Below are 8,872 nucleotides of genomic sequence, written 5' to 3'. Positions count from 1 at the left end.
TCTTCACCTCCTTCTGTTTCTAGAGATGTTTTAGATGGTTGTGAGCACATTTTGCTGAGCTTCCCTTTATCCAGCTCATGGGCCCAGTGAGGGGGTTTTTTGCCCTTGTGCTCCCAACTACCCTTCTATGGACTGACTTGTTAGGAGATTTAAAGAATCTACCACTGGAATTTCTCAGATGATGGTGTCTCTACGGCAGTCATGCTCAACCCACAACAGAATCCCCTTCAGGAACTTAAAATAATCCCCAATGCCTAGGCTGCACCCCAGACAAGTAGCTCAGAATCTCTGGACTTGAGACCTGGTAGGAGTACTTTTTAAAGCTCCCCAGGTGATTCCAATGTTCAGCCAAGGTTGAAAACCAGGGCTTTGGAAGGACGGTGCTTATAAAGGCTCTTACCTGGAATTTGCAATATATTCATTTGGATATATTTATCAGGAATTTGTGATATATAGTTAACTGTTGAACAACATGGGAGTTAGGGGTGTTGATCCTCCCCACGGGCTAAAATCTGCGTGTAACTTTACAGGTGGTCCTCAGTATCCATGGTTACATGTACACAGATTCAACCACCTTTGTACTGTAAGAAGTATTTCTTTAAAATAAATTTTTTTTGGCCGCGACGGGCGACCTGTGGGATCTTAGTTCCCCAACCAGGAATTGAACCTGGGTCCCCTGCAGTGGAAGCATGGAGTCCTAACCACTGGACTACCAGGCAAGTCCTTGTAAGAAGTATTTATTGAAAATGATCCACATGTAAGTGGACCCCTGCAGTTCAAACCCGTGTTATTCAAGGGTCAACCACATTCATCTTGTTATCACCTGTTGAAAATTTTGTCTGATTCATCTGCTGGTCAGCAGAGGTCTGAAGAAATAGATTTTTCCCTTTTTGAAAAGAGGAGTGGGGTGGAGCCTGAGAAACCAGGGTGTCACTAACCACAGCAAACCTTGTGCTTGTAGTGATGCTGTCTCTGTGCTCACTGAAGCTACAAAGATAACTATTTGTCTAACCCTGCCCTGGAGAAGCAATTAGGGGAAAGGTGCCTTGTGGAGGGCAAGGTCTGGGAAAGGAGATGTGGGCACGGGCAGAAGAGGGCTCTGAGTCAAGGATTCCACCTAGATGCTGCCTTGGAAAGAAGACTCAGAATGGCCCACACCACATCCACTCCTCCCCCACCCCAGGACCTCAAGCTTCCTTGTGCGCGTGTGTGAGTGTGTGTGTGTGTATTTATTTAACATATATAATACATATAGAAATGCGTATTTATGAGACAATCATGTAAATTTGAACCCCCAAAAATTTAGGAGTAATTGTTAATTTAAAAAAATTTTAATTTTATATCAGCATAGTTTATTAACAATGTTAGTTTCAGGTGTACAGAAAAGCGATTCAGTTATACATATACATGTATCTATTCTTTTTCAAATTATTTTCCTATTTAGGTTATTACAGAATACTGAGCAGAGTTCCCTGTGCTATACAGTAGGTCCTTGTTGGTTATCTATTTTATTTATTTATTTATTTTTTGTGGTACGCGGACCTCTCACTGTTGTGGCCTCTCCTGTTGTGGAGCACAGGCTCTGGACGCGCAGGCTCAGCAGCCATGGCTCACGGGCCCAGCCGCTCCGTGGCATGTGGGATCTTCCCAGACCGGGGCACGAACCCGTGTCCCCTGCATCGGCAGGCAGACTCTCAACCACTGTGGCACCAGGGAAGCCTGGTTATCTATTTTAAAGACAGCAGTGTGTACATTGTCAGTCCTAAACTCTCAATCTATCCCTCCCACCCACAATTCCCCCTGGTAACCCTGAATTCATTCCCTAAGTCTGTGAGTCTATTTCTGTTTTGTAAATTCTGTTTTGTAAGTTCATTTGCATCATTTTTTTAAGATTCTGCATATAAGTGATATCATGATATTTGTCTTTCTCTGTCTGACTTACTTCACTTAGTAGGATAATCTCCAGGTCCATCCATGTTGCTGTAAATGGCATTATTTCATGCTTTTTAATGATTGAGTAATATTCGGTTGTATATATGTATCACATCCTCTTTATCTATTCATCTGTCTATGGACACTTAGGTTGTCAAGCTTCCTTTTCATGGAAATAACTGCCCATTATCCTATTCCGGGACTTTTCCATTCCTCTGCCCTACTTGGTCTGGATAACATTCCACCCTTAGATAGCCACTAAGTCTATTACTTATTAAATACTGAGTATGTACTCTACTGGGCCCTACTGGGCAGTGGTTTCCTTACTATAGTATCAGAATTACCTGGGGGAATATGTTTTAAAAAATATATTTCTACTCTAGCCCTTTTCTTGATTAAAAATGAAGATTTCTGTCACTCACCCCAGCATATTTGATTCAGTAGAGCTGGATAGAGGGTGGAAATCTGCATTTTTAAACATGCTCCCATGTGATTCTGTTGTAGGTGCTATGAGAAATCCAGTTTGAGATGCTGTCACAGAAGATATAGAGAGAAGAGTCACGTGTAGTCCCTAACCTTGAGGAGAACGACAGCAACAGATGGGAGCCAGGGCTCAGGACCAAAGCATAGGGCTCCCAGCCCAGGAGCAGTAGGGGTGGTCCATCCTGTGCTCAACTCACCACGCTTGAACTCTGTCCTCTTACCTAGGAAAGTGCCATGTGGACGAGCCAGTCTTGCCAGAGGGTTGACCTAAGACCAGGGCAAGATCCATAGAACATGACTTACTATTCCCCAAACTGGTCATATTCTAGGCACCATGGTGCTTGGTTTCTCCGTCTAGTCCTTTCTTGCTTGTCTGGAGAATCTCATCAATTCTTCAACATTCAATTAGTAAGTCATCCTCTGGGTAAAGTCTTTCCTCATCCTTCCTAAGCCCAGTTGGTACATCCTGTTGGCTCTCCTGGTGTTTTGTGCTTGTCTCTGTGTGCTTGTCTCTGTGTCTCATTATGTCACACTGTGTCTCACTGTGACCTCCAGAATATGTGGTGCTTCTCAGTCTCAGTATTAGCAGCGCTTCAGCAGGGACTGGCACATGGCAGATACTCAAGAAATCTTTATCGAGTAGAGTCCTGTCCTGAGGGCAGGAACAGGCAACCACTGGACCCCTCCATACCATGGGAGTGAACCTCCTGAGCAGCGAGAGTGAGATGAGAAGACACTCCCCCACCTCCAGTATAAGTGCTCATAATCCTACCCCCAGCTCCAGGAATGGTGAGGAGCCATGGGATGTGAGCATCCCACTATAAGGACCACTGCATCCAGCGTGCTGATGGACGCAGCTCCGCCAGAGCTCACAGTTCCAACAAGCAAAGAACGCGTGTGTAACAGATAGGAATAGCTAACACATAGTGCTTCCTGTGTGCCTGGCCCACCTCTAAGCACTTCCACTAGTAATTCACACATGGGCCCTACTTAACAGGTGAGACCAAGCTACAGAGTGCTTAGTTAACTTGCCCAAGGGCATACAGCTTGAAGTGGCAGAACTGCGATTCAAACTCATGCGACCTGGCTCCAGAGTCTATGTTTTAACCACCACGCTCTAGTGGTTCTCTCTAAATACTAGTAAGTGTTCATTTTATGGCAGAAGAATTGGGGGGAGAAGCTCATCACTTGTGGGGGGCTCAGGGTTTCCATTTTATTACGCTTTCATATCACTGGAAATCATTTAATCCCATTTGCTAATCCATTTGTGGCAAACACTCTTCATCGTCTTCAGGTATTTAACGCCACTCCCAAATCTATATTAATTCACTAAGTTGAGAGTTTCAGAATTCAACATTTTTGCTTAACCTCTTTAGCTGGTACGTAGGAAAGCAAATTAACCATGCAGAATCCTTTCCAGTACTTCATATGATTTTATAGAATAAATTATTTTAGTTATTTAAGCTTAGATAATTTTCAATGGTAATTGCCTAATGCTCTCCACTGAGCTTGCTTTTTTACTCTTTTCATTGCTTCAAGGTATTCACTAAAAAGGATTTAAAATTATTGCTTAGAATGCTCTTTCCCTCAACCAAGAGTACAGGGCATTCTACCTTCAATACGCTGTTAACTCACCTTTTCCATTTGACTTTTCAGAAAAGTTACCCCATGCTTAATATTTGCAAGCAGTTGAATAAAGAAAAAAAACTGAGATGTTGACGATTTTTAGGAATCAATGCAAGTGAGCTCAGATAGAACTGGCAGGGGCACAACTCAGTAGAAAAAAAAACCCTTCAGAAAGGCAGAAAAGAGATGCTCTCTCTGAAGCACCCTTGGGGCTGGCAGTGGGCTAGGGGCAGAGGCATCGGAGGATGCCTGGATGGGAGACCTGGTGCCAGAGCCTGCAGCAGACAGCTGTCTCCTGCTGCCCCAAGCAGGGGAACTCTTCTTCCTCAGCAATCACAGAATCAGAGGTTTAGAGCTTTTGCATTTGTCAGGAATTGTACACCGACTCTGAATTTTTTGTAATGAATTAAGGAAGGAAAGGAGGGAGGAAGGAAGGGAAGGAGGAAAGAATTAAGGAAGGTGGGGGAATATCCCTGCCAAAAAACCAAATATATACACTCACAGATGGCGGAAAGAAAGGGCAACCCACTTAAATTCTACATATTATCCATAAAAACTGTACTTAACTTTTTCAATAAATAGAAATTTGCATTACTAGGTCTTCTTTCCTTTTTTAGCATTAACAGATAAGGCATAATCGATTCTTGGTCTAGAAATTTTCTGAGGATGGGGTAGGAGGACAGGGATGGTTTGGGACTCCCCTAAGAAGCAAAATAAAACGAAAATTGTCAAAGTGTTCTGAATTTGCCTCCCTGAACTAGCTGAAACATTTCACATCTGGTGGGGAGGTGATGGTGGTGAGAGCAGCTTTAGTGCTCTATAAACAAAATTCTAGCAAAGAAACTCAGACTGCACCCCTCCAAGGATCCATCCACCTCAATATGTATGTATTCCTATAGTATCAACAAGGGAATTTTGAAGGTAAGTACAAAAGTTACCTTCTCTAAAATTATCCTCACAGATTATGGATCCTCCTTTGAGGGCAAGAATGCTATTTACCTGCAATATTCGTTCTCTTTCTTTCTCTTCTTTAAAAAAATTTTTTAAGACATTTTTTTAGGTTTACAACAAAATTGAGAGGAAGGTACAGAGACTTTGCCTATGCTCCCTGCCACTACATATGCAAAGTGTACCTCATCATCAACATCACCCTTTCCTTGACTTCTTTTATGAGAGAAAGAAAGACACCTCTATCTCAATTAAGCCTCTGTTTGGTTTCTTGTTTGGGTTTTTTTGGTCATGCTCTTATATGTAGCCAAAGCTAATCTGAAAAGATACATCTGCTTTTTTTTGCGGTACGCGGGCCTCTCACTGTTGTGGCCTCTCCCGTTGTGGAGCACAGGCTCCGGATGCGCAGGCTCAGAGGCCATGGCTCACGGGCCCAGCCACTCCGTGACATGTGGGATCTTCCTGGACCGGGGCACGAACCCGTGTCCCCTGCATCGGCAGGCGGACTCTCAACCACGGCGCCACCAGGGAAGCACCCCCCCCCCCCCCCATGACATTTTTTAATGAATGCAACCCAGCTGCCATTTCCTCTTGCACTAAGTGAATTGAAGCCCTCACCTGGTGCACATCACACTCTTAGATGTGTGAAAAACTGATACCCACAACATAAATCACCATTCCTCTCTTTCCTGGGACCATGCACATGATTCAATATCCACACTAGGGCTGTCAGGAACGTGTCAGCTCAGCGTTAGGAAAATAATCCAACGCCATCTCCCAGGCACAAGATGTTATTCTTCAAAAACGTTTTTAAAAATTCTTTAAGCAGGTGGATGATTGAAGGAATAAGTTGGCTGGCTTCTAAGAATGAACTTTTCAAAAGAAGTCCAACACAATTGTTGTTGACATTTCTTTGGAAAGACGATAAGCAAATAAGATATTCTGCAGAGAGTTCGGAGGGGTAGGGCCACGGCATCTGTGGAACCTAATTTACTGCTCCACAAGGCAAGGGGTATCTCATTATGATCATGAATAGATGGCTCTAGGATTGAAACAAGAAGGGTGTTTTGGATGACTCCTGCCATTTTATTTGAGTAAAAGTAGATTTGGGCTTAGATCTGGCAAAGAGCTAAAAGAAAATAACGAGCAGTTAGAATGTCTGGTTTTTAATTTGTGCTTATCTATCTTTTTGCAGAGTACACGTGGTGAATATGTGGTACTTTTTTACTCTGTTTCCCTTTCACACTCCTGAAAAACATTGTTGATTCTTTGCACTCCTGCTTACTGAGTTCAGATTTAACTTCAGTTACTTCTCAACTCACCAGCTAAGCAGCTCCTACCAATCCAACGACTATGCCATAAAAATGATTATTGGTGCCCTGCTCTGGACGCTTGAAAGTTTGGTGAAAGTTATTTTATCCAATGCGGCTGGATGGGAGCCATGGCTGTTGCGTATGAGTTGGCTGGAGTTTCTAGTCATCTAGGTTTAAAACACGCCCAGGGTGCCTCCCCCATGGTTCCTAGTTAGTGTCTTTCAAGTAAAGTACAAACATTACGGACACCTATAAAGCAACCTAAGTTCAGAATTCCTTTTTATTTTTGTAATGTTCCCCTTCAGTTTAACTTTACTTTGTCCACACCTAACCTAGTACATCTGCGATATTTTTTTTTTTTTTTTTTTTTTCTGTACACGGGCCTCTCACTCTTGCGGCCTCTCCCATTGTGGAGCACAGGCTCCGGACGTTCAGGCTCAGCGGCCATGGCTCACGGGCCCAGCCGCTCCACGGCATGTGGGATCCTCCCGGACCGGGGCACGAACCCGCGTTCCCTGCATCGGTAGGCGGACTCTCAACCACTGCACCACCAGGGGAGCCCTGTGATATTTTTTTATAGATCAACTTTATCAAGTTTTACTAAGGCATTCAATCTGGTTTTCATAGAAACAACTCTCTTTCTTTGTGAGCTCACATTTCATCTTACATAATATTTAATTAAATTGTATAATTAAAATAACCTGGTGTAAACAGGTTTGGGGACAATCCTAACCGAATCTTAGGAGGCATTCAACAAACCGGTGGGAGCAGAATGCACAAGCATATGTAGTGGTGACGAGCATCAGCTTTTCCTGAGCTTTGGTCAGTAGATCCTACAGATGCAGCAGATGGCATTGGCTAATCCTCTGAGTCAGTTAAGCAGAGGTCAATTAGAGACCCCACTGTCAAACAGAAGCCCTAACTCTCACTATAGATGACACTAGGGCATGTTTTCCTTTTTGTGTGTGTGTTTTCTTTAAAAAAGGAAACCAGTTAGCTTTGAATATCCTCATTACTTATTTTTTGGGGGGGTTGGGAGCAAATAATTTTTAATGGGGTGGTTTTTTTTTAAAAACAAAAACACTGGAGAATCATACAATGCTGCCAGCATTGGACACAATTAGGCCACAAGTCTGCGCACACCTTTGCAACTGGCCCTATGATGGCAGAGACTCTCCTCTTGCCTTTACTGTTTCCTATGACTTCCACATGATACCAAAATAAAGGAACATCTTTCTCCAGGATGACTTCTGTTGTTGAATTACCACTGCTGCATGTATCTTCCTTCTGAGCTCCGGTTTGCCTTTCTCGACTGTGGCCATCACCATGTCGCCTGCATCAGCAGCAGGAATCTGTTTAACCGTCCCTCGATCCACTTCACAGAGATAGTACACAGAACTTTGGCTCCCGTGCTGTCAGCATAGCTCATCATGGTTCCTACCAGAAGACCCCAGAAATGCAGAATTTTGCATGGGAGGAACCACCACATCCTTGCTTCCACATCTCGAACGTGAAAAAAGGCTGCATTCCTTTTTTTTTTTATTGTGGTAAAATATATATAACATAAAATTTACCCTTTTAAGCCTTTTTGAGCGTATAATTCTGTGGCGTTCAGTCAGTCTCATGTTGTGCAGTCATCACCACTACCTTCAGAACTTTTTTTTGATCACTACTAACAAACTCTGTACCCATTAAACACTAAGGTTTCCCCATTCCACACTCCCCTCAGCCACTGGCAAACACCATTTTACTTTCTGTCTCTATGCAGTTGACTATTCTAGGCACCTCATATAGGTGAAATCTACAATATCTGTCCTTCTTTGTCTGGCTTATTTCACTTAGCATAATGTCTTCAAGCTTCACCCATGTTGTCTCATTGCTTTTGAAATGGTTTTCCCACTCAGACCGCACCATCATAGCCTAGAGTCTTCTGTACACCCCCATTTTGAGGTTGCCTTTCTTGCTCCAGCCTCCTGCAAAGTGGTGGTCTCCTGCCCCTACCACCCCAAAGTGTGAGTGCCTTTTAGGGAGACCACCCCACAGTCCGCCAGACTTGGTTGCTGGGCTCTATTCGTCCTTTCCAAGGTTCTAGGATTTTCAAATGCCTGCTAAATCTTCTGTAACGATCAATTCAAATACACAAGTTTGGCGATTCAAATTACTTTTTCCAAAAGTACTTTAAAATGCATTCAGTTATTAATTGCCTGGTGGCCCTTTAATCAAATGGGAAAATTGACACAGCCAGAGGCATGTATTTTTGTGCAAAGAAAATTTATTTAAGAAGAAACAGCAGCTCTTACTGCTTAATTTAAACTGAGAAAACTGTGGAAAATCCACTACTATGGAAAATTAAGAAAACATTGCCAGCTGCAAACAGTGACTAATTGTACAAGATGAAGACTGCCCGGAATTAATAACGTGCATTCTTCTGTGTGAAGAACCCCCTACCACTTCAATTGACTGGGAGATTAAATTACTTCTAAGTTTGCCATATTAAAACAGAACAGGAATAAAACGTTAGTGAAAGTACGTCTATTATTTACTGTCTGTGATATGGATATAATTATTTC

The 8,872-nt window shown here is 43.0% G+C and overlaps 1 pseudogene; it reads right to left on the bottom strand.

Annotated features, from left to right (window-relative positions):
• Positions 1 to 7,200: 7,200 nt before the first annotated feature.
• Positions 7,201 to 8,513, bottom strand: LOC149750298 (large ribosomal subunit protein uL14 pseudogene; annotated as a pseudogene).
• Between the last annotated feature and the right edge of the window lie 359 nt (positions 8,514 to 8,872).

The sequence above is a fragment of the Delphinapterus leucas genome, chromosome 2 (assembly GCF_059928025.1).
Source record: "Delphinapterus leucas isolate spDelLeu-1000000601 "Yukka" chromosome 2, BTC_Dleu_Yukka2, whole genome shotgun sequence".
Taxonomy (NCBI): domain Eukaryota; kingdom Metazoa; phylum Chordata; class Mammalia; order Artiodactyla; family Monodontidae; genus Delphinapterus; species Delphinapterus leucas.
Note: the sequence above shows the minus strand (reverse complement) of the source record. Positions and strands in the feature narration are given on the sequence as shown.